We start from the raw sequence: 27,965 nt of genomic DNA, 5'->3' as shown, positions 1-27,965 counted from the left end.
CAGCCAAAATAAAATTACATTTAATAAATAAATGACACAGTGGAATATAGGACTTTGACTCTGTGTTACATTTTAGCTTTTCTAATTGCATAGCTCAGCTCGTCAGCTCGTCAACTGAGTTCCTTAAGAGCAATGAAAGCGGTGAGTTAACTTTACATTAAATAAACTGACAGAATCTATGAATGTAACAGCTTTTCAAACATTCCTGAACAGTGAGCAGTGCTGAGGGCCATGTCTTCACGTCCCCAAATCTAACCTCCGTTTTAATTGCATCCAAAGCCATCGTTTTAGAGTGAGCCTGAGATATCAGGATAGAAATGTGTCAGTAGTTCTATCACACAGTCGATTGATTGCATGTGCTCGGTGAAAATGAATAAAAAAGGAAAAAAATGGCAAATGTCCCGTACGCAGAGAGCATACTATGCAGGCGATACTGTAACTGCAGTTATTTACCAGAGCCTACTGGCAGCTGCAATTGTCTAGTTTTAATACACCAAAAACCTCATTCCAATATTATAATTCATAGAGCGCCATCATACTCAGCAGCACTTTACAGTTACAGAAAGAGGATATTTCAAAGGTTTCAAAATAATATCAGGAAGTATTACTTTACTGAGAGGGTAGTGGATGCATGCAATAATCTTCCAGCTGAAGTGGTAGAGGTTAACACAGTAAAGGAGTCTAAGCATGCGTGGATAGGCAAAGTATTTAGAAAATTGGGAAGAGTAGATGGTCCGAATGGTTCTTATCTGCCGTCACATTCTATTTTTCTATGTTTTTAAAATTTGTAGGTGAGGAAGGCCCTGCTCAAACAAGTTTAGAATCTATAAGGTAGGAGAATATTAATTGACAGCTCTCCTGCCAAGGGACATTTACTGGTGACTTGTGTTTCCTAAGACTAAGGAAGTGACATTATCACTGCTCTAACCAGATCTCACATGGCCTAGTACCAACACTCAGTGAGCCTGTAGGTCACCTGCTAATGGATATGGGACCCTTGAATCTGGTAGCACTATCCAGATAGTTTAAACTGATGGGGTTAAATCTAAACTGAGGGTAAAATATCTACAATAGATATTGACGTACATTGCCATATTAATGTTTAATGTTACCACATTACCATGATATTGCACTCACATTGCAGGGATGTTGCCTCACACACGCACACACATATACACACTAATACACATGTGTGTGTGTATATATATATATATATATATATATATATATATATATATATATATATATACGCTGATACTCACACATATACACATTCTTATATAGTGAGGGAAAAAAATATTTGATCCCCTGCTGATTTTGAACACTGACAAAGAAATGGTCAGTCTATAATTTTAATGGTAGGTGTATTTTAACAGTGAGAGACAGAATAACAAACAACAAATCCAGAAAAACGCATGTCAAAAAAGTTATAAATTGATTTGCATGTCAATGAGTGAAATCCATATTTGATACCCTATCAATCAGCAAGATTTCTGTCTCCCAGGTGTCTTTTACACAGGTATTGAGCTAAGATTAGGAGCACTTTCTTAAAGGGACACCTGTCCACACAAGCAATCAATCAGATTCCAAACTCTCCACCATGTCCAAGATTTAAGAGCTTTCCAAGGATGTCAGGGACAAGATTGTAGACCTACACAAGGCTGAATTGGGCTACAATACCATCGCCAGGCAGCTTGATGAGAAGGGGACAACAGTTGGTGTGATTATTTGCAAATTGAAGAAACACAAAATAACTGTCAGTCTCCCTCGGTCTGGTGCTCCATGCAAGATTTCACCTCGTGGAGTTTCAATGATCATGATAACAGTGAGGAATCAGCCTAGAACTACACGGGAGTTGGGACCATAGCCACCAAAAAAACAATTGGTAACACACTATGCCGTGAAGGACTGAAATCATGCAGCGCCCGCTAGGTCCCCCTGGTCAAGAAAGCACATGTACAGGCCTGTCTGAAGTTTACCAATGAACATCTGAATGATTCAGAGGAGAACTGGGTGAAAATGTGGTCAGATGAGACCAAAATCAAGCTCTTTGGCATCAACTCAACTCGCTGTGTTTGTGTCAGGGTACCTGTGGTCTCTACCTCCGAAAGAGGTAGAGACTTAGCTGTTCCTCCATCCAGACGGTCTGATGGCTCCCTTCCCCGCGGTCTATCCGGTCATGCTAGGCCGGCCGCGAGGGAGTGACTGCCTTTTACAGCATCTAGGCAGGAAGTAGTCATCAGGACACTCCCCCGGAACGACCTGTCAGTCAATTGCTGCAGGACCAATCAAGACGCCTCGGAGGCGTGGTTACTGCTCTGAACAGGGTATTTAACAGAGCTTCTTTCATTAGCTCATTGCCCTGTCGTGGTTCTAGCTTGTTCTAGTCACTCAGTGCTTGTGTATTCTATTATCCCTTTTGGTTTTGACCCGGCTTGTTTACCTTACTCTGCTTATCTCTGTTACCCTTGATTCGGCTTGTCTCTCGCTTACCTGTCTTCTGTTACCCTCGACCTCGGCTTGTCTTTGACCATTCTATACTGTACTACTTACGTTAGTCCGGCCATTCTAAGGTCCGGTATACGTATCTGGCTACTGTTTGTACTCTGCGTGTTGGATCCCTGTCCCGATCCTGACATTACGACAGGGCCAATGGATCCTGCAAGTACAAACAGTAAGCTGGCTGCTCCTGATCCTAGGTTTGAAGCCATGGATCACAGAATGGATCAGATGGAGCTTGCGCTACAGGCTCTATTAGCTTGTGCCAATAACCCACCAGAGGAGATACGTAATACCCCTGTTTCTCCTGTCGGTTCAGGTCTAGAGGTAGCCACAGTGGGTGCTTCTTCTCACATTACCCCCCCAGTACGCTATGGTGGGGCTCCTGAGAAGTGTCGTGGTTATTTAAACCAAATTAGTATCCACTTTGAATTGCAACCTCGCTCTTATCCTACAGATAGGGCAAAAGTAGGATTTATTATCACCCTACTCATTGAGAAAGCTCTGAGATGGGCCAACCCACTATGGGAGAACGATAACCCATTAGTTTATAACTATAACGCATTTGTAGCTGCTTTTAGAAGAACATTTGACCCTCCAGGTAGAAAGGTTAATGCAGCCAGATTACTGTTGCGCCTGAGACAGGAGAACCGAACACTGGTGGATTATGCACTAGAGTTCAGGTCTCTGGCGGCAGAAATCAAGTGGAATGAGCAGGCGTATATGGATGTATTTTTGAATGGCCTATCTGATGTAATCCTTGATGAGGTTGCTACCAGAGAACTCCCTGAGAATTTAGAGGATTTAATTTCGTTCATCTCTCGTATAGATGAACGTCTAAGAGAGAGACAGAACACTCGAGAGAGGAACCAGAGACCTTCTTTTAGGTTAGCTCCCGCTTTTCCAAGTCCTGACTCCACGATATCTTTGCTTACTGAACCTATGCAGATAGGGTATACCCGCCTCTCTGAGGAGGAAAGATAGCACAGGAGAAGAGAGGGTTTGTGTATGTATTGTGGGGCCAAGGATCATTTACTCTCAAACTGTTCTAACCGCCCGGGAAACGCTCGCACCTAAGTCTCTCTAGAGGACAGGCCTTGGGTGTTTCTATTTTGTCCTCTACTCCTAATTATAAAGATCACAGGCTTCTGCTACCAGTTTCCTTAACTTGGGGGAAGGAAGTAGTAAGGGCTATGGCATTGATAGATTCCGGTGCTGCTGAGAATTTTATCGACCAAGCCTTTGCTAGTAAGAACAATTTCCCATCCCAGCTAACGGAGACACCTTTGGCCGTTGAGGCCATAGATGGTAGACCACTACTAGACCCTGTTATCTTTCGTGAGACCATACCCATTGATTTAAATGTTGGTATCCTACACGTGGAGAATTTATCTCTTATGCTCATTTCGTCTCCTTCCGTTCCCATAGTTCTGGGGTACCCATGGTTGAAAAAACATAACCCTATTATCGATTGGGAGTTAGGAGAGATACTCTCGTGGGGCCAGGGCTGCCCGGATCGGTGTTTGTGCAAGGTTTCTCCATTAGCTAATATTAACATACCGGAGAATCCTACTCAGTCCACAGAAAGACAAATACCAGACCTTTACCTAGACTTAAGGGCAGTGTTTGACAAGAAGAATGCCGATTCTTTGCCTCCACACAGGTCATTTGACTGTAAGATTAAGCTTCTACCCGGCACTATGCCTCCGAGGGGCCATGTATATCCTTTGTCTGTTCAGGAAAACTCGGTTCTAGAGGAGTATATTCGGGAGAATTTAGAAAAGGGATTCATCAGGAGGTCTTCTTCTCCGGCCGGGGCTGGGTTCTTTTTCATTAAGAAGAGGGATGGCACGCTGAGACCATGTATCGATTACCGAGGCTTGAATAAAATAACTGTCAGAAATGCCTATCCTATCCCACTGATTACCGAGTTATTTGATCGTCTTAAGGGCTCCAAAATCTTCACCAAGTTAGATCTCAGAGGGGCTTACAATTTAGTGAGAATCCAGCAAGGTCACGAGTGGATGACGGCATTCAATACCCGGTATGGCCATTACGAATACACTGTTATGCCATTTGGACTATGCAATGCGCCTGCAGTATTTCAAGATTTGATTAATGAGGTACTTAGGGAGTTTCAGCATGATTGTGTTATTGTTTACCTGGACGACATACTAATACACTCTAAGGAGATTGAGACTCACCATAGACAGGTCAGAAAGGTATTACACAAGCTGCTGCAACATGGTCTATATTGCAAATTGGAGAAGTGCAGTTTTGATCAGTCTCAGGTAGACTTTCTTGGATACGTGATTTCTGGGGAAGGTTTTAAAATGGATCCTGTAAAACTCCAATCTATTTTAGACTGGCCCTTGCCCAAAGGACTCAAAGCTATCCAAAGGTTTATTGGTTTTTCCAACTACTATAGGCGCTTCATTAAAGGATACTCCTCTATCATTGCGCCTATTACCAATATGACCAAACAAGGGGCTGATACTAAGTTCTGGTCTAAGGAAGCTCTTGGTGCTTTCAAGACTCTCAAGGAACTTTTTGCCTCGGCTCCCATTCTAGTCCATCCTGATAGGACTCTGCCTTTCTTGCTTGAGGTCGATGCCTCTGAGACAGCAGTTGGGGCTGTTCTGTCTCAAAGGTTAGGGGTGGATAAACCGTTACACCCTTGTGGTTTCTTCTCTAAGAAATTTTCTGGGCCTGAGAGCAGATATGACATCGGGGAAAGGGAACTGTTAGCAGTCATTAAAGCCTTAAAGGAGTGGAGACATGTGTTGGAGGGGACTCTACACCCTATTACGATTTTGACGGACCACAAAAACTTGTCCTATATTGGGGAGGCTAAGCGCTTATCCTCTAGACAAGCTCGTTGGTCCTTAATCCAGACTCACTTCAATTATGTACTGACTTACAGACCTGGTTCTAAAAACTCTAAAGCCGATGCATTATCTCGCCAATATGAACCTTCTACTGTACCTGAACCAGTTCTTTCTTCTATAGTTCCGAAATGCAATATCATTGCTAATACGAATCTCAGGATTCATTCTCCATTACTGGCCGAGATCATTAAGTTGCAACATCTAGCACCTAAACAGACTCCTGCGGGCCGTCATTTCGTTCCTCCTGCTCTTCAACTGGAACTTTTACAGTGTTTACATAATAGCAAGATGGCGGGACATCCTGGTATTCGCAAAACTTACGCGTTGATCTCTAAGGACTTCTGGTGGCCTGCTTTACGGAGGGATATTGAGGAGTTCATCGCTGCATGTGAAGTTTGTACTAAAACCAAACAACCCCATACGCTTCCATGTGGATTCCTGCACCCCTTGGAGGTTCCAGAAAAGCCATGGTCCTGTTTGGCCATGGACTTTATTGTCGATCTACCTATCTCTAAAAGACAGACTGTTATCCTCACCGTGGTTGACAGGTTTACTAAGATGGCACACTTCATTCCCCTGCCTAAACTCCCTTCTTCTCCCGAATTGGCAGAGATATTCGCTAAGGAGATTTTTCGCCTACATGGGATACCCTCTCAAATTGTATCGGACAGAGGCTCCCAATTTGTTTCCCGCTTTTGGAGGTCCTTCTGCTCTCAACTTGGTATTAAATTAAACTTTTCTTCTGCCTATCATCCTCAGTCTAACGGAGCTGCTGAACGTACCAACCAGAAAATTGAACAATATTTACGATGCTTTGTTTCTGAACACCAGGATGATTGGGTCGGTTTGATTCCTTGGGCGGAGTTTGCACACAACAATCTCGTTTGCGATTCTACTCATTCAAGCCCCTTCTTCATGAATTATGGTTTTCATCCGTCTATTCTTCCTTCGGATTCTCCTTCCCAGGGGGTGCCGTCGGTTGATGTTCATGTTGCCAATTTGAGGAAGTTGTGGGATCAAACTCGACAAATCCTTGTGCACAACTCTATGTTGGTTAAGAAACACGCTGATAAACGTAGAAGGGCGGCTCCGGTCTTTGTTCCAGGTGATAGGGTATGGCTGAGCACGAGGAACATCCATTTAAAAGTGCCATCCATGAAGTTCGCTCCTCGTTATATTGGACCCTACAGGGTGCTGGCCCGTATCAATCCAGTTGCGTATCGTTTAGCTCTTCCTAATACCTTACGCATCCCGAACTCGTTTCACGTTTCATTGCTGAAACCACTCATATGTAACAGATTTTCCTCCACAATAGCCCCTCCTCGCTCCGTTCAGGTGGAGGGTCAGGAGGAGTATGAGGTTAACTCTATTATTGATTCTCGAATCTCCCGGGGGAGAGTACAATATCTGGTTGATTGGAAGGGATATGGTCCTGAGGAGAGGAGTTGGGTACCTCAGGAGGATGTTCATGCTCCCCGTCTCCGCAGGGCGTATCACTCTCGCTTCCCATCTCGTCCCGGTTCATTCCGCCCGGTGGGCGTATCTGAGAGGGGGGGTACTGTGGTCTCTACCCCTGAAAGAGGTAGAGACTTAGCTGTTCCTCCATCCAGACGGTCTGATGGCTTCCTTCCCCGCGGTCTATCCGGTCATGCTAGGCCGGCCGCGAGGGAGTGACTGCCTTTTACAGCATCTAGGCAGGAAGTAGTCATCAGGACACTCCCCCGGAACGACCTGTCAGTCAATTGCTGCAGGACCAATCAAGACGCCTCGGAGGCGTGGTTACTGCTCTGAACAGGGTATTTAACAGAGCTTCTTTCATTAGCTCATTGCCCTGTCGTGGTTCTAGCTTGTTCTAGTCACTCAGTGCTTGTGTATTCTATTATCCCTTTTGGTTTTGACCCGGCTTGTTTACCTTACTCTGCTTATCTCTGTTACCCTTGATTCGGCTTGTCTCTCGCTTACCTGTCTTCTGTTACCCTCGACCTCGGCTTGTCTTTGACCATTCTATACTGTACTACTTACGTTAGTCCGGCCATTCTAAGGTCCGGTATACGTATCTGGCTACTGTTTGTACTCTGCGTGTTGGATCCCTGTCCCGATCCTGACAGTTTGGAGGAGGAGGAATGACTCCAAGAACACCATCTCCACCGTCAAACACGGAGGTAGAAACATTATGCTTTGGAGGTGTTCTTCTGCTAAAGAGACAGGACAACTGCACCGCATCAAAGGGACGATGGACAGGGCCATGTACCGTCAAATCTTTGGTGAGAACCTCCTTCCCTCAGCCATGGCATTGAAAATGGGTCATGGATGGGTATTCCAGCATGACAATGACCCAAAACAGACAGCCAAGACACAAAGGAGTGGCTCAAGAAGACGCACATTAAGGTCCTGGAGTGGCCTAGCCAGTCTCCAGACCTTAATCCCATAGAAAATCTGTGGAGAGAGCTGAAGGTTTGAGTTGCCAACGTCAGCCTAAAAACATTAATGACTTGGAGAGGATCTGCAAAGAGGTGTGGGACAAAATCCCTCCTGACATGTGTGCAAACCTGGTGGCCAACTACAAAAAACATCTCAACTCTGTGATTGCCAACAAAGGTTTTGCCACAGAGTACTAAGTCGAAGGGCTCAAATACTTTTTTCACTCATTGACATTCAAATCAATTTATAACTTTTTTGACATGATTTTTCTGGAAATTTTTTTTGTTCTTCTGTCTCTCACTGTTAAAATACACCTACCATTAACATTATAGACTGATGTGACAACACATGCAGGGCCCAGCAAGAAGAACTGTAGATCTCCCCACCAGACCGTGCAGCTGCCAGTGGACTGAGGAGAGCGGGCACAAGAATGGTAGAGCCACTTCAGCTGTCCTGGCAGATGTTGCAAATAAAATGTGTTCGTGCAATAAACAAATTTAATTTACAGTAGTTAAAATCGTGTGTACACAATTGCGGGTATGGCTGTACACACTGACATTTGTGTATACATGAAGTAGTTAATTTGCTAATATTCCAAGTTTAATGAATACAGCCCTGTTCCATACTTTTAAATGAGAGATTTTAAATCAGATGGTACTGCTGTAATGCCCATCAAATTGTAAACTCATCTGCCAATGTCAAAGCAAACCTGCCAGGTAAGTCTGTGTCATGTATATGAGGATATTATAGACCTAAACAGCAATAAAACTCATAGTAATGCACCTCACAGCAATAAAAATCATTGTATTATGTATGTGTAAAATCCACAGTAACGTGTGGTGTATATGAGTATAGATCAATGGAACTTGGGCTAATCACTTTTTTTTTGTGCAGTCCTAGCCACACTTCCCCTGGCTGTGACTCACACAGGCTCCGTGGAAAAAAAGGTTTCATTTTACAGCATAGTGTGTTTACTTTAGAAGTTTGTATATCCTGCTCTGTCATTGAAGTGGTCTGGGTGCAAAGTCACTGTTCCCTTTACCTTGCATTGTAAAACACTGCAGTTTTGGAGAAACTGAAATATTTACATTGCAGTGTTAACACTGCCTCTAGTGACACTACCAGACAGCTATTGGAGTTGCCTCCTGCAGTTTTACACAGTTTGTCTCCTTTAAACAATGCTGGATGACCTCACGCTTTGTATGAAGAGGTCCACCGTGTTGAAAAATCCCTCAGGAAAGCATTGATTTTAGGGGGAAGGCCTAATCCTTGCTCGGCCTGATCCAGCGCTGGAATCAGGCAAGTGTTTAAAGGGTTATTTAACATTTTACATGGCTGGGCAAACTGAAGGGAGGGGAGTGGAGATAGAGGGTCAATATAGTGGTGGGAATACACCTTTGTATTCCCAACATTATAGTGTTCCTTTAAACACACTCTGCATGCTGTAGCTGGCTATTAACAGAGAAGGAGATATGAACAGATGACACAAAACTTTGTAAAGTAATAAAATGTTAGCAGGATATTGCTTTGCTGCAGAGGGATTTGGATAGATTGGGGGATTGGGCACTCAAACGGCAGATGAAATTTAACGTAGAGAAAAGCAAAGTTATGCACTTCGGGGTCAAGAATGCACAAGCAACTTACACCCTAAATGGTAGTGAATTAGGGATAACCACACACGAGAAGGATTTGGGAATTGTTATAGACAACAAATTAGGCAGCAATATGCAATGTCAATCTGCAGTTGCTAAGGCCAGTAAGGTTTTGTCATGTATAAATAGGGGCATAAATTCTCGTGATGAAAATATAATTTTGCCTCTTTATAAATCGCTGGTAAGACCACACCTTGAATATGCTGTGCAATTTTGGGCACCTGTTCTAAAGAAGGATATCATGGCACTAGAAAAAGTGCAGAGACGAGCTACAAAATTCATAAAAGGAATGGAGTATTTTAGTTATGAAGAAAGGTTAAAAAACGTAAATGTCTTAAGTCTGGAAAAACTGCGCCTCAGAGGGGATATGATAACATTATACAAATATATTCGGGGCCAGTACAAACCATTATCTGGAAATCTATTCATAAACAGGGCTATACATATGACACGAGGTCACACATTTAGGCTGCAAGAAAGAAGATTTCATCTAAGGCAAAGAAAAGGTTTTTTTAAAAGTAAGAGTAATAAGGATATGGAATTCTTTGCCTGAAGAGGTGCTTTTATCAGTCCATACAGATGTTTAACCCCTTAAGGACACATGACATGTGTGACATGTCATGATTTCCTTTTATTCCAGAAGTTTGGTCCTTAAGGGGTTAAAGGACCACTATAGTGCCAGGAAAACATACTCCCATTCAGCCAGTCTCATAGGAAAGCATTATCAATGCTTTCCTATGGACGCTGGCGTCTTCTCACTGTGAAAATCACAGTGAGAAGCGCGGAAGCGCCTCTAGCGGCTGTCAATGAGACAGCCACAAGAGGGTGGATTAACCCATAAGTAAACATAGCAGTTTCTCTGAAACTGCTATGTTTACTGCAAAAAGGGTTAATCCTAGCTGGACCAGGCACCCAGACCACTTCATTAAGCTGAAGTGGTCTGGGTGCCTCTAGTGGTCCTTTAAATGAAACCACTGACTTTGAAAGTTTTTTTTTTCTATTAGTGGATATAAAGTGCAATATATACTTTACCTAGTCTTCAATAAATGTTTATTTATGATTTTAAAAAAAAATAGTATTGTTCTAAAATACAGTATATTCCTATAAACCTCTCTAAACTGTAGGCTTGTTTGAGCAGGGTCCTCATCAACCTATTGTTCCTGTAACATTTTGTAATTGTCTCATTTATTGTTACATTTCCCCCTCTTATAATATTGTAAAGTGCTACGGAATATAATGGTGCTACATAAACACCAATAATAATAGTAATATTTAGTGGATATTAAGTGCAATATAACCTTATCTAATCTTGTCTTCAATATATTTTTATTTCTAATGAAAAAACCTTGTATATTCCTATAAACCTCCCAATGGGTCTCTTTATATCCCCTATGATAGTTTTGTAAAGGCTCTTTTAAGGACTATCGACGAGCTGTCACTTAGAACCACGAGGATGTTATTAGTTACAAGAGAAGACAGAGATTAAGCCAGGGTGTCAGCTGAAAGCACTGCGTGTACTCATTTGTCAATAAAGGTCAATTTTCATGTTCTTCAGAGTGTATGAGTAAGCATAGCATTCTCTTATAATGTCAGAAAGAACAAAGAGAAAAGGTTGAATATAAGTTGCTTATCGTTTTTATATTTTTTGAATGAAAAATAAGATTTTCCTTCATCATATGTTTGTTTGTTTTTGTTGTGAAAATTGTCTTCTTGTGGATTTTTAAACTTTATTATCTCTTATTCTAAGGACATATGTACACTTAAGTCTGTGTATGGCAACTTTTTATATACATTGAGGCCATCATTTGACCTCAGCTCTCAGTATTTCTGGTTGTCAATAGGCGTTGGCAAGCCAACTGTCTATCAAAGTGTAAACTAAACGTATAGGATAGAACTTAATTAAAAGCAGAAATGACTCGGACAATTATTCCAGTTCAGATGTCTAGGCTAACATTTTAAAATTCACTTTGAACTCTCGTCAGTTCTTACTTTAGTAAATAACCCTGTATGCCTTCATTTTGTCATTTATCTTTTTAAATACATAACATTTTCAAATGCAACCGTAACACCACATGGACAAAAGCTGAAGAGCACAAAACTATTTTTTGTTGAAAGATTTCCTAATTTGGACGAGCCAAATTTTTTAGACTATCCCACTGATAGTCTTTGTGTTCATTTTGAATTCCAGAATCCGGTAATATAGAAGCAGGATTTGCAATATTTTTTAGATAGATCGTAGATCCCACCTGTAATCAGTATTGAATTATACTGAAATGATGTCCTGAGCACACGTAGTGTAATATGTGGCTTATGAATTAGGAAATGTGTTAGCGTCTCAGGAAAAATAAATAAAAAAAAAAAAAAATCGAAACACTTTATTGTATAACAGAAGAACGTACAAGTCTATAAGATCCTCTATTTTGGCAGTGAACGCGTTGAAACATTTTTAGGTTAGGAAACATATTTTTGTTAGAATAATTTTCTATCTGTATTGTATCACCTTTTTTTTTTTTTAATCAAAATACACAACACAAAGCTGCTTTAACAAAAAACATTTTCCATTGGGGACTTATTAATATTTTTTAAATACATCCTAACTAGCAGCAGGAGGAAATTGCCATTTTTATTCAGAAAGGAATAGCAATTTTATTTTAATTAAAAATAGTTTTGGCAAGCAAATAAGCTTTTATAAAATGCAAAGCCATATAATTAACTCAGAATGAGAAAAAATATGTATGTTGCCAATTGTTTCTGTTTGCTAAATCTTCCAATGCATGCGCCAGTGGTAGCTAGTGACGTTTTAAGAATTTTACTCCTCAATCTACAGTACAGAGATAGTCGCACAATACAGAGAGATAATATATGCTCATACAATAAAACAGGCTGGGTACAATACAAATATAACCATAACACAAACAGAACTGAGAAAAATAGAGCTGTAATACAGAGTTGGGTATAATACAAATATATATATATATATATATATATATATAAAAATACAAAAGTTCTTTGCACTCACGCTCAATGTATAAAGATATGCCTTAAAATGCCTGCCAGGTGCCAAACTTCCAGGGAGGTAAATTGTAGTTAGATGAAGTAAAGCAAGCTGCACTCACGGACTTATGAATTCAAATGGTGTTTATTCCATCGAAGGTAGAAAAAAAGAAGATCGACGTTTCGGTCCACACAGGGACCTTCCTCAAGATCAAGTGATACAAACATTACATAAAAACATCTCAAATATGTAGGACATTGCATTAATTAGAATGACTTACCCCAGGTGATGTGCTTACTCGCCGGCGTTCACCGCTGAACACCGCGCATGCGCGCACTGCCTTGTGACCCCACGTTAACCCTCGGTCCATGCGTAGTGACGCAACGACTACGTCGCTGCCATAGCAACGTTTGTAGCCGTTGCCATGGAACCGCTGTGAAAGCAAAGATCAACAGTAACAGTACCCGATCGTGCAAAAACTATAAGTGAACAGAGAAATGAACTAAACTACATTAAATTAAATAATAAATAGTGAAAATGATGCCGTCAATTGATTAGAAGAGGGTCTTAGGTCCTAGGTACTGTTAGGATCGGGAAATAACATACTTTAACTTTTTAATTTATGAGTTTAGGGAAATGTATCTCTTAACTCTAATTCAACATATAAAGTGTAGGACTTTTATAATCCTGTCACACTTCAGCTTGGAGATTTACTCCTTTAGCTTCAAGTTCTGCCCTATTTAAAAAGCTTCCATTACTCCTGAATAAATTTATCTAGAGTCTCCCAGATCAATTATATTTCGCTATTCTATGGTCCTAAGACGCCTAATTAGGCTACAATAGTACCCAGATTCCCTCCTGTACATAGGGTAACTCACTGTATGGTACTGGATTAGTGTACATATTAGCCCCCATAGTTAACTTACTCCTTTAGCTTTTTTGAAGCTAAAGGAGTAAATCTCCAAGCTGAAGTGTGACAGGATTATAAAAGTCCTACACTTTATATGTTGAATTAGAGTTAAGAGATACATTTCCCTAAACTCATAAATTAAAAAGTTATAGTATGTTATTTCCCGATCCTAACAGTACCTAGGACCTAAGACCCTCTTCTAATCAATTGACGGCATCATTTTCACTATTTATTATTTAATTTAATGTAGTTTAGTTAATTTCTCTGTTCACTTATAGTTTTTGCACGATCGGGTACTGTTACTGTTGATCTTTGCTTTCACAGCGGTTCCATGGCAACGGCTACAAACGTTGCTATGGCAGCGGCGTAGTCGTTGCGTCACTACGCATGGACCGAGGGTTAACGTGGGGTCACAAGGCAGTGCGCGCATGCGCGGTGTTCAGCGGTGAACGCCGGCGAGTAAGCACATCACCTGGGGTAAGTCATTCTAATTAATGCAATGTCCTATATATTTGAGATGTTTTTATGTAATGTTTGTATCACTTGATCTTGAGGAAGGTCCCTGTGTGGACCGAAACGTCGATCTTCTTTTTTTTCTACCTTCGATGGAATAAACACCATTTGAATTCATAAGTCCGTGAGTGCAGCTTGCTTTACTTCATCTAACTATATATATATATATATATATATATATATATATATATATACAATACACAGAGCTGCGTAGACTACAGAGATATCAATACAACAGGCAGAGCTGAGTAAAATACAGATAAATAATATACAGAGCTGTGCGCAATAAGGATATAGCATAACTATCCAACACAGACAGGATCACTGTAATGGATTACACAGAGCTGCTGTACAGAGATAACCACATAGAACATGGCTCTATATAGTGCTTTAAGCTCTCCCCTTGATTATCTTCCAAGCCCTCTCTTAACACTCACTTACAGGAACTCATCTTCAGTAGTTTCCTGATTTGATAACTTTTGCAATCTATTAAATGGTGCTGCTGTTACAATACATGTCAGTTACTCCTTAAACTCTCAGCACTCACTGTGCACATGCTTAAAGCATCAAGATACTGATAGACTCCAACCATGTTGGCTACTCACACCAATAGACTCATAACAATTGCAGCAAGTAATGCAATTTTTTTTACAAGAAGTAGCTGACATGGTTACCAGTATTGACAATTATCACATATTAAAACAGATTGAAATCAGAATCAGGTCAGTCCTCGGAGTCACAGCCCCAGTCCTGCTGTTTGAAGCTTCACAACGTTTCAACTAGCCATAGCATGAGTGTCTCAGGACTCAGCTGTAGAGTGACTGAGCACTTTATAGAAGATGGATGATATATGCAGTAGGAGTGACAGAAATGCCCCCCTTCCGTTGTCACCACTGGGCTTCACCAACTATATATATATATATTGTGTAAATTCCCTTGCTTAATCAGCCCATAGGTAGACCCGAAGGCTACTGGGGAAGACTAAACATAATATTATACACTTAAATTTAGCAGCGGCCAGGAGCTTCTGCTGCTCTGCTCTCTCTGTGTTACTTGCAAGAGGCCAATAGCATACCTCCACTAATAGGTAGCTGGCTCTGGTGACCGAATGGCAACTCAATGGAAAATCCTGAAATTCTTTCTTAATGCATGTGCATGCTCTCAAGTAAAAGCTACCAATGAGGAAAGAGTTTCCCTGCAGAACTAAAACCTATTCCTGAATTAAAGAAACACTGTTTTTTGGATATTTTTTGCCTTATTACCCTACCCTCCAGAAAAAGAATCTTGTGTTTACTACTGCAAATACTTTTTTCCCCACTTAAACACTGGTGGAGCTATGCCCCAATTCCCGCTGTGTTTGAGCATGCACCTAATTTCCACTCTCAGTACCCCATTCCACTTTATCTTAATTCTTGTCCAGAAATGTGTTTCTTTTAAAAGAAAATGAGAATATTGCATAATTTATTTTTCATTTGAATATTGCTAAAAATATACATTATATCGCAAGAATATATTTAAAAATGTTCTATACACTCTTAAATCAGTCAAATGCATAAATAAAAATGCCTTTACATTGATGGGTAAACTTAAATTTTAAAGACTGGTTACTCGCACCAAAAGCCAGGGGTACTTCAGGAGCAAATGAAACTCCAGCTCAAAATAGTCCCAGACTGGCCCGGTCATCACTAATGATGTGCTCGGAGGCGTTGTATAATTAGGTAAGTTAGGCAGTCTCCAACAGACGCCTAACTCACCAAATTCGATAACCTTCTCCCCTCTGGGATGGCAGGTGTGTGCATTGCCCCATTCTAAGCTCTCCCTTGCAGTCTCTGGTGCAATGATATTATCTTCTATGGCCACCCCATGTGTTGTGTCTTGGGAGGTTAAAAAGGATGAGTTTGTGGGCAAGGCCAGCCTCACACTGACCTTGGCTGACCTTGACTGACCTCACACTGACCTTGGCTGACCTTGGATGTAACAGGATGGACTCGGACTGCCTGCCAGCCAATATTTGCACATACATAATTTGAGTGCAAGGTGTCTAAAATACACTAAGTAATAACCAAAAAAATTACTGTTTTCTGATTTAGTCTTCTATATTTGACCCAAAGCTATATGTTTGTCAGTTTCCTCTATGTGTAAATGTATGTGTGTCAGTTTCCTCTGTGTGTAAACCTGTGTGTGCCAGTGCCCCTGTGTGTGTGTGTCAGTGTTCTCTGTGTGTATGTATGTGTCAGTGTTCTCTGTGTGTAAATGTTTGTGTATGTGTGTGTGTGTCAGTGTCTTGTGTGTGTATTATACTTTTATTATACTTTTAGTTTGGGACATTTATACTTCACATTAATAGTTCATACACTCCTCCTTATATACACACTAGTTACGTCATATTTATTTCAAAAACATTATTTACTACTTTTAATCAGGCTTCTTCTCCAATATGGGATTAATTTAAAAATCAGTGTCACATTTAATTTGTAGTCTAAATCAATAGAAATAACTTTCTCCAGGCAGTGGTACTTAGAATTTGTTTTAGACCTGCAGTGGTACTTCTCTGTAAAATGTTGAGAAACACTGCTTTAAAGGACCCTTAAGGGCACAGAGACCACTTCATCTTAATGAATAGGTTTGGGTGCAGTGGTTATTTAGTAATAACCATGCAAAGTAAAACATGATAGTTTTGTAGAAACTGCAATGTTTCCATTGCAGGGCTAACACACCTCTAGTGGCTATCTTCCAACAGCCACTAGAGGCATTCCACAGGAATAACTGAGGAAAACTTATGTTAAGTGACCAATTCAATTCATTTTCCTATGAGAAGTATTTGGATGCACACGGCATCTGTCTTCAATGCTTCTCTATAAGGAGTTTTTGATTGACCATCGCAGAGAGAGCCAGATGACTTTGTGGGAGGAGGACCAGGTGGCAGTGTAGAGGGAGACTCAACGCTGGAGAATAGGTAACTACAAGGTTTTTTATAGCAAACAGGTATGTATTCCTAACGATATAGTGTTCCTTTAATGGCCATTGCTGTGGTGCCATATTGCTGTTATTAATGTGGATAGTACACAGGTGACTTATTTTTGGGTTTTGTATTGTTTAAGGATTTGGGCTAATGGCCTTGGTGTAGTTTAGTTGCTTAGTAGTACTTTTAGCCAGGGACAATGTCTGTGTTTTGAATTGTGTTTATGTTTGCTTTTGAATGCCACAATCATGTTACAGTGCTGCCACTCACCCCATGTGTTCCTGTTATCGGTGAATACATCTTTGCTATTTATAGAAATACCATATTGGTTCTGATACCGGAGAAACTGACGGAAGCCGAGCACAGAGAGATGGAAGGAAGAGATTCTTTATTCAATTCACCGACCGGGACTCAGAGGGACTAATGTCACCAAAATACAACAAGATCTGAGCCACGAACAATAGTATAGGTCCCTTATATAGGCATATAACTCCACCCATAATAAGCTCCACCCACACATACTCTTACCCAATCAACCGAACAAAGACTAACTTCCTGTTTGACCACATGGCTTGTCCAGCACAATGGAGGAGGGGAATACTATATCCTGTATTCTCGCACATGCTCCGTACACTACTGATTGTATCTTTGCCACGTGCAACCAACCGACCGATACATCAGTATATGCACGTACACATACCACGTGGCAATCTCGGCCTACTAAATTTATTTTTACCGAGATTCCTTCACAGTTCTGTTTACTTTCTCTCTTTTTTGTTTATTTATTTTATAATGTTATGCATTTTAAGGTAAGGAACACAATTAACACATAAAATGAATGAGTTAGATATAATTTTGAATACAAATTACTGTCTTAGGTGACCAAGTGACATTTTTCCTCTTTACAAATAAATGTAATAGTAATTTAACTGTATTAAAGTAACGCAGTAATGAAGAAAGGCTAGAGACATATCACTTATTTAGAGTACTTTAGAAAAAAAAAGCATATAAGGGTATGTGATTGCGCTATATAAATAGATACATGGAATATTTTGGAACAGCACTTTGTGAACCGTTTTAGTAACAGGGCTGTACAGTGGAAGGATAAATTATCCTGTGAGATATAAAGAAAAGCAAGTTTACGTTAAGAGCAATAAAAAAGTAGAAATATTTGGCTATATCTGTGGTTCCCAAACTGTGTGCTGCAGCGTCCTGGGGTGCCACGACAGGTACACAGGGGCGCAGTGAAAAGTTTCCCTGGTGCTATGATCATATGATCTCGCAAGATTTAACGCTAGCCTTGGGAGCTGCTAGAGTTCACTCTCACCACTTGGATCTCCAGGAATTGCCTTGTAGTGTCTCCTCTCCCAGGCAAAGGAAGAAGGGAGATATGAAAATTATTTGAAAAACAAACAACAACAAAAAACTTTTATATTTATTAATCTCCCCTCCTATTCCCACAGACCCACAATAACTCCCCCCATAAACACACACCCACACATACACACACACGCTGCCCTCCATACACACACACACACACACACACAGTACCCCTCACACACACACACACACTGTCAGGATTGTATCCTGACAGCTATGTTTTATCTTCCTTTTGTTTCTGTTCCTTTAAAAAAGAAGTTCCAACTTTTAACCACTAGTGGCATCCCTAGCCACTAGTCTCCTCAGTCCTCACCTGCCTAGGACTAATTACTTGCAACTAGATAAGGCTGCACCCTGCTCACAACAGGGCCTTTACATTGACGTTTATGATCTACCTGAAATACTTCAGTTCTGTCTCCTGTTACCTTCTACCCTGCTCCATACCAACCTGCTCCAGACGTGCCTTCAAACCTGCTCCACTCTCATGTATGATTTTGACCTCTGCCTCTATTACCTGTGTTACAAACCTGCCTCTGTTAACAGCCTTCCTGTGTTACAAACCTGCCTCCGTTATCAGCCTTCTACTGTTACCAGCCTGCCTCTGTAACCAGCCTGCTGTTGATACCAACCTGCCTTTGTTTCAAACCTACCTGGAGATCAGAGACTTTTTTTTTTTTTTGCAAGTATCCTGTTTTGTGGCATATTACCTAAAGTCTGTTTTTCCTCAATTTGTATAATATGTCTAAAAGCAAAAATAGTCTCAAATAACAACCCTGGCATAAGTCTCCAATCTGACCTGCACATGATCATGACATACACACACACTGCCCCCCTCACTCACACACGTTACTCATCACACACACACGCTGCCTCCCATACACACACTGTATCCCTATACACACACACACACTGCCTCCATACAAACACACAGTACCCCTCACGTGCACACTGTGCCCCAACACACACACACATTGACACACTGTACCCCTTACACACACACGCTGCCCTCAATACACACACACACACATGTACCCCTCCCACACACACACACACTGCCCCCTCACTCACACACGGTACTCATCACACACACACTGACTCCCATACACACACACTGTGCCCTTCATGTGCACACTGTACTCCAACACACACACACACATTGACACACTATACCCCTCAACACACTGCCCCCTCACTCACACACTGTACTCAGATACACACACTGCCTCCCATACACACACACACACACACACACACACTGTACCCTCACACTACATCCATCACAAACACAATGCACCCCCTGTACACACATTTAACCCCTCACACACACACACACACTGCACTTCTCACATACACACACACACACTGCACCCCCCTCTCCCCCCCCCCCCACACACACACACACTAGTGCTCCTATCCCCTACTACAGACTCCAGGTAAGTTGTCAAACTGTTCTTAAACAGCACTCCTGGCACCATAACCACTACAGAGTGCTGTAGTGGTTATGGTGCCTTGATTGTTTCTTTGAATAATCTACTAGTGCCCCTCCAGAGAGGATCTGCCTCTGACAGGGAAACATTTCTGCTGAACAGGGGCCCAGTATATGCTGCAGTGCAGCACATGTATACAACCTTGAAATTGTTTTGACTTGGGGCACCTTGAAACTAAAATGTTTGGGAACCAGTGGCCTATCTAGTTTGTTTTATCAGTTTCTATAAAGATCTTTAAAAAAGGCCTGCTCATCTTCTTACACATATTTCATAAGTTTGGACCCCAGTTTGCATATTATCAGTAACTATTATTAAAATAGATATAGACTGTTAAATTGTTAGTGTCCTTTATGTAAACTCTCACATCCAATGTAAATATCAGTTCTTGCCCTTTACTGAATACATCAATCCTTCTGCGTGAAGAACTTATTGAGCCATCCTGGCATTTTATGTGTACGTTATCTTGCTTTGTTCTTGATATAAATTCATATAGTATTTGTTCTCTGCTTCTTTAGGTTGCCATTTGCATATATTTAACACGGTCGTGATATTCCTGCCCAATTCGTTTGTTACAGTAATGTGGTACATGCAGTATAATTTCCTTTACATTTTGTGTAAAATATGGCAAACACACTTTTGCAATTTTCCTTATGGCAATATCATACATTAAACCTGTGAATGCATTGTATTCTATTCTGTAAATTCTGGACACCTTTACCATGGAGAAAAGAATGATGCTGAACTGTGTATTGAAGGGTTTATATTCCATCAAAAGACCCTTATTCTAACTTGGATGAATAGCACTTGTGATTCTGACATTCTTGCTCAATGTAACGGATTAGAGAGAAGCTCTGTCCAGCAGTAAATGTGTCACTTTATATGGAAAAATACAATCACCTCCTACCAGTACATCAGACTCCAAGATCTCTCGAGTGTGGTCATCAGCGAGGAGAGTTACTAGGAATTGTAAGAGAAAAGGAAGTGAGGAAAGTTCCCCGTAAAAAACGGAGCTCTTCTTCTCACGACCGCTACCCCCAATATACAATGTCAAATGGAAAATAACAAAAAACTTTAATAAAACACAAAAATAATATCACACTAACACACTTAGTATATCACCCAAAAAAAATGTGGGTTAAAACAATGAAACCATACGACTGCAACAATATATTTGCAAGACAGTGCAGCAGAAAGCCTTATGGGGTACATACAGCAACAGCCTTCACATAAATGCAGTTTGTTACTAGTACAATAAAACAAAGTTGCAATAGTGAGAAGACAAAGTAGCTGGCCAGAATCTCCCATAAAGCTGCAGCCTATTTTAAATGTTTCATGCCACAAGGCAAGAAAAGAGAACAATGAATTCTCCAATTCCAAGCTTATCTTGGTTTCCCTACACCTTCCGATAATCCTGAGGTATATATGCTTATACGTTAATGATAAGAAAAATACAGGGTCTATCTAAAGCAATCAGAGGATAATAAATCGAAAGGATAGTAAGATAAAAAATAGTAGAGGAAAATAAAGTATGAAAAGATGGCTAAGTCTAAACAGAGCTAAACAGAAGGCTACATCGCCATAAATGCTCCTAATACAGAGTCATAGTAGTCATTCTATTTTCTCACTAAGACTGCAAGGTTCTCCTGGAAGCTGTCAAGGCAGTCGGGAAAAGTTAAATCCAGATACAGGATCGTTCCAAAGAGCAGTAGATCAAGCTGCTCAGTCAATCAAGCTGCCCAACGCGCGTTTCGGCGGTCTCACCGCCTTTCTCAAGGGCCAATCGTGTATACTGAGCCTCCCCTTGTTTCCCTTAAATACCCAAAGTTCCTACCTGTTCCGGATGGGGCGGAGGTCCCTAAGTGGCCGCTAGCCGAGTGTACTTAATTGTGGCTTGCGGTGTGCGCATGTCCGTACTTGGGTATTGGCGCATGCGCGAGAACTTTAATATATTTCTTTGTGGATAATCGTCCAGGCATGCGCCCGGACTTTGTCTCTCGACTTTCGATTATTCCAATGTGCAGATGCACCCAACCATGTCCGAGTGTCAGCGCATGCGCAAAGATTTCATTATGCGCATGCGCACGGACATAGTCGTCGAGTAGCATGTCCGAGTGTCAGCGCATGTGCAAAAAACTTCATTATGCGCGTGCGCACGGACATAGTCGTCGAGTAGATCGATCCCTTGAAGGGGACAGATCTGCTTCAAGTAAAAAAGCGGGTCAACCCTGTACGAGGGGTTGCTTTTGAGAGTAATACAGGGGCTTTACTTCTAGTACCGTCTATTAGAAGTACACAGATAAGGGAGGGGGGGGCTTTTACAGTTACTGATCCCTAATGAATTACGTGTCAAGAGACATGAATTAAAATTAAAAAAGTTCAAACAAAAGTTATACATTAAATTGATATGTACAGTATCAGAGTGGTATATATGCTGAAGGTAAGGCATGGTTCAAAGGGGGACCTGCATAGTTGGACCCCATCCAAAAAGGTAATGAGACAAAACTTATCAAATGAATGGGGCAAAGGAAAAGCCCTCATTAAGGCCACCAGGTTGGAGTGTTTTTAACCTATATATCCATTTGGATTCTCTCTGCCTCAGGATTCTGTCAAAATCCCCCCGTCTCTGATTCCTCTTAACCAGTTCAAGGCCACAAAATCTGAGGTTATTAGCGTCACCATGGTGGTGTTCCTTTAGATGTCTAGATACAGGCGTTTCTAGACGGTTCCTTGGGGACCTTACATGTTCCAAGATTCTTTCTTTGAAGGCTCTGAAGGTCTTGCCCACATACCTCTGTCCGCAGGAGCATGATAGAAGGTACACTAGTCCCTTAGTATTACAATTAAAGAAATCTTTAATCTTTATAGGGTCACCCCCTGTAGTGTCAATTATAGTTTTTGAGCCTTTGGAAATATATCTGCAGGCGACACACCTACCACAGCCGTAAGAGCCGCAGGGTGGGGTGCCCAGCCAGGTTGCTCTTGGTTGTACAGGGGTAGAAAAATGGCTTGGTACCAGCATATCGCGGATATTGCGTCCCCGTCTGGCCGTGATGTCAATATGAGGGCCAAGGACGTGTTTAAGATGGGCATCATTTCGCAGTAGAGGCCAAAATCTATCCAGAGACTTCCTGACTTCGGACCAGCCTGCGTCGTATGTTGCGATCATACGTATTTTGCCGGTTTCCGTCGTTGTATCTTTGTCGGGTTGGTCACAAAGAAGTGTACTTCTCTGGGTCCCTAGTGCCCTTTTGTATGCCCTCTTCAGGCAGCGGTTCGGGTAGCCCTTTGCTTTAAAATGGGCTCTGAGTTGTTGTGCTTTAAGTTTGAAGTCCAAAGTATCGCTGCAATTCCTGCGGAGACGGAGGTATTGACCAGTGGGAATGCCTTCTTTAAGTGGTCTAGGGTGATGACTACTCCAATGGAGAAGCGAGTTTGTAGCCGTTGGTTTTTTATACAGTGTGGATTGAAATGTGCCTCCCTCGTCCAGGGTGATGGTCACATCTAGAAAATTAATGGAGCGACCCCCAAATTCGGATGTAAATCGCAGGTTCTCTTCATTCTGGTTAAGAAGAGCAACCAGATCTGAGAATTCCTGGGGGGTACCTTGCCAGACGATTAGAACATCGTCAATATAACGACCCCACCATAGAATCTTGGGTAAAAATTCTGCCAACTTCCCAGATGTATTTATCCAATGTTCCCACCACCCCAGGTGGAGGTTCGCGTATGATGGAGCACACGCTGTGCCCATGGCGGTACCCCTCACCTGGTGGTAGAATTTGGAGTTGAACAAAAAATAGTTGTGTGACAGAATAAAACCCAGTAAACGTAGAACAAAGGTTGTATGGGAGTCATCTTCACGTGGTCTCTGATTGAGATAGAATCCAACATGTTCAATCCCCCTCTCATGAGGGATGGAGGAATAAAGGGATTCTACATCCAGGCTACAAAGATTCGCTATTGGTGGAAATCTGAGCCCTGACAGTCTATTTAGAGCTTGTTTAGTATCCCTAATGTATGAGGGGAGGGCCTCCACAAAGGGTCTTAGAATCTTGTCTACGTACAAGCTTCCATTCTGTGTGAGATTATCCACACCTGAGACGATTGGACGTCCAGGGGGTTGCTCTTTGTTTTTATGAACCTTAGGCAGGCAGTAGAAGGTTGCTATCTTGGGGTGACGATTGAGGATAAAGTCATATTCGTCCCCCGACAGCAACCCTCTACTGCGGCCGTCATCCAGAATTTCTTTATATTTCTGGAGATAATCATTCGTGGGGTCAGATTTGATGCTTTTATATGTCACAGAGTCACCCAACACACATTCAACCATTTCTACGTATTTGTTAACATCCATAATCACGACATTACCCCCCTTGTCCGCTGGTTTGACAATGATATTACTATCGTCTTGCAGTGACTTCAAGGCTCGCTGTTCATTTTTGTGGAGGTTGTCATTTGATCGAATAGAAAGGGATCTAAAATTGATTTTTTCAATTTCGTTCCTTGCTGCTTCAAGAAAAAGTTCTATATTTCTGAAGCCAGCAAAGCTCGGTGTGTATCTACTCTGGGGTTTTAGGTTGGTGTATTTATGGGTGATAGTTGGATCATTCTCGTCAAGGAGAGAGAGGAGGGTAGTCAGGCACTGATAGTCTTTGGTCGTGAATCCAAGATCTCTGGCCTTTTTCTCATTCTGAATTGAATGGAATTTATGTAATGCCAGTTTACGAATAAAAAGGTGGAGATCTTTGATCCAACTAAATCTGTCAAATGGTGGGGTCGGTACAAATGATAATCCCCTTCCTAGAACCCTAAGTTGGTCTTGGTTCAATATACGGGACGACAGATTTATGACCTGTGACTCAGTTACTGTTTTTTGAGTGGCATCTAATATCTTCTCCTTCTCCCCCCTCCCCTTGGGTACCTGGTTTGGTACCTTGTACGTTGACTTGGGAATTCTTCCTGGTTGCCCATGGCTAAAAAATTAACCCCTTTCTTGAGGATCCCCCTTGGGTTGGGAGTCATTGTGGAGGTGGATGGTTGTGGTTGGGACTCAACTGGAGTAATTTGACTACCTGAGTCAGTATCTGAAGAGTCGTAGTCTGATGTCAAAGCATTATCTGAGGTGCGTCTGATTCTTCGATTGAATGATTTGTAGATGTTCCCAGTTTCATAGTCATTTAAATCTCTCAGAAATTTGTCATGTTTCCTGAATTTTACTATATCCTGGTATTTATCCAGGTTTTGTTTTAGCCTGGATTCCATGAATGCAAAATTAGGATCACTTTGAAACTGTTTAATCGTGCTGATCTCCTCATCGAGACTAGCATTCACTGTCTTAAGCTTGTCTTGCTCAAATTTACAAATAATATTCATAAAAGTTTTAGAGCAGGTTCCAGCTGCACACTCCCACTCCTTCATTAGCTCAGTATTTTCAGAGTGAGATGAGGGAATATTTCTCACTCTAAGGCCCCTCGGTATCATGTCTCTCTTTATGTAATTTTCGAGAGAGGAGACCTCCCAACAAGTCCGAATCTGACTTTTATATAGATTTTGGAGTTTGTTGAAAGATTTATTGATATCCGGGGTCATAGCATTAGGGTCTAGTTTTGTATTCGAAAAGACATTGTCTGCATCCTTACACCAGATGCTACTGTCCAATTTGTTGGATAAAAAACCTGCCATAATTACCTCTTCAAATAAATGTAACCACTCAAGTAACCCAGGTATTGAAACCAGAAAAATTATAAGCAAGAGAGTTATCAGTCAGGGAGTAAACTCTGACCAAATAACTAAGGAAGGGTTACAGGGGTAGTATAGGGCTTAACCCTCTATATGTAGAAAATCAACAGAGAAAAGGAAGTGAGGAAAGTTCCCCGTAAAAAACGGAGCTCTTCTTCTCACGACCGCTACCCCCAATATACAATGTCAAATGGAAAATAACAAAAAACTTTAATAAAACACAAAAATAATATCACACTAACACACTTAGTATATCACCCAAAAAAAATGTGGGTTAAAACAATGAAACCATACGACTGCAACAATATATTTGCAAGACAGTGCAGCAGAAAGCCTTATGGGGTACATACAGCAACAGCCTTCACATAAATGCAGTTTGTTACTAGTACAATAAAACAAAGTTGCAATAGTGAGAAGACAAAGTAGCTGGCCAGAATCTCCCATAAAGCTGCAGCCTATTTTAAATGTTTCATGCCACAAGGCAAGAAAAGAGAACAATGAATTCTCCAATTCCAAGCTTATCTTGGTTTCCCTACACCTTCCGATAATCCTGAGGTATATATGCTTATACGTTAATGATAAGAAAAATACAGGGTCTATCTAAAGCAATCAGAGGATAATAAATCGAAAGGATAGTAAGATAAAAAATAGTAGAGGAAAATAAAGTATGAAAAGATGGCTAAGTCTAAACAGAGCTAAACAGAAGGCTACATCGCCATAAATGCTCCTAATACAGAGTCATAGTAGTCATTCTATTTTCTCACTAAGACTGCAAGGTTCTCCTGGAAGCTGTCAAGGCAGTCGGGAAAAGTTAAATCCAGATACAGGATCGTTCCAAAGAGCAGTAGATCAAGCTGCTCAGTCAATCAAGCTGCCCAACGCGCGTTTCGGCGGTCTCACCGCCTTTCTCAAGGGCCAATCGTGTATACTGAGCCTCCCCTTGTTTCCCTTAAATACCCAAAGTTCCTACCTGTTCCGGATGGGGCGGAGGTCCCTAAGTGGCCGCTAGCCGAGTGTACTTAATTGTGGCTTGCGGTGTGCGCATGTCCGTACTTGGGTATTGGCGCATGCGCGAGAACTTTAATATATTTCTTTGTGGATAATCGTCCAGGCATGCGCCCGGACTTTGTCTCTCGACTTTCGATTATTCCAATGTGCAGATGCACCCAACCATGTCCGAGTGTCAGCGCATGCGCAAAGATTTCATTATGCGCATGCGCACGGACATAGTCGTCGAGTAGCATGTCCGAGTGTCAGCGCATGTGCAAAAAACTTCATTATGCGCGTGCGCACGGACATAGTCGTCGAGTAGATCGATCCCTTGAAGGGGACAGATCTGCTTCAAGTAAAAAAGCGGGTCAACCCTGTACGAGGGGTTGCTTTTGAGAGTAATACAGGGGCTTTACTTCTAGTACCGTCTATTAGAAGTACACAGATAAGGGAGGGGGGGCTTTTACAGTTACTGATCCCTAATGAATTACGTGTCAAGAGACATGAATTAAAATTAAAAAAGTTCAAACAAAAGTTATACATTAAATTGATATGTACAGTATCAGAGTGGTATATATGCTGAAGGTAAGGCATGGTTCAAAGGGGGACCTGCATAGTTGGACCCCATCCAAAAAGGTAATGAGACAAAACTTATCAAATGAATGGGGCAAAGGAAAAGCCCTCATTAAGGCCACCAGGTTGGAGTGTTTTTAACCTATATATCCATTTGGATTCTCTCTGCCTCAGGATTCTGTCAAAATCCCCCCGTCTCTGATTCCTCTTAACCAGTTCAAGGCCACAAAATCTGAGGTTATTAGCGTCACCATGGTGGTGTTCCTTTAGATGTCTAGATACAGGCGTTTCTAGACGGTTCCTTGGGGACCTTACATGTTCCAAGATTCTTTCTTTGAAGGCTCTGAAGGTCTTGCCCACATACCTCTGTCCGCAGGAGCATGATAGAAGGTACACTAGTCCCTTAGTATTACAATTAAAGAAATCTTTAATCTTTATAGGGTCACCCCCTGTAGTGTCAATTATAGTTTTTGAGCCTTTGGAAATATATCTGCAGGCGACACACCTACCACAGCCGTAAGAGCCGCAGGGTGGGGTGCCCAGCCAGGTTGCTCTTGGTTGTACAGGGGTAGAAAAATGGCTTGGTACCAGCATATCGCGGAACCAGTGGCCTATCTAGTTTGTTTTATCAGTTTCTATAAAGATCTTTAAAAAAGGCCTGCTCATCTTCTTACACATATTTCATAAGTTTGGACCCCAGTTTGCATATTATCAGTAACTATTATTAAAATAGATATAGACTGTTAAATTGTTAGTGTCCTTTATGTAAACTCTCACATCCAATGTAAATATCAGTTCTTGCCCTTTACTGAATACATCAATCCTTCTGCGTGAAGAACTTATTGAGCCATCCTGGCATTTTATGTGTACGTTATCTTGCTTTGTTCTTGATATAAATTCATATAGTATTTGTTCTCTGCTTCTTTAGGTTGCCATTTGCATATATTTAACACGGT

This window comes from Pelobates fuscus, chromosome 6 (genome assembly GCF_036172605.1).
Source record: "Pelobates fuscus isolate aPelFus1 chromosome 6, aPelFus1.pri, whole genome shotgun sequence".
In the NCBI taxonomy this organism is placed as follows: Eukaryota; Metazoa; Chordata; class Amphibia; order Anura; family Pelobatidae; genus Pelobates; species Pelobates fuscus.
Note: the sequence above shows the minus strand (reverse complement) of the source record.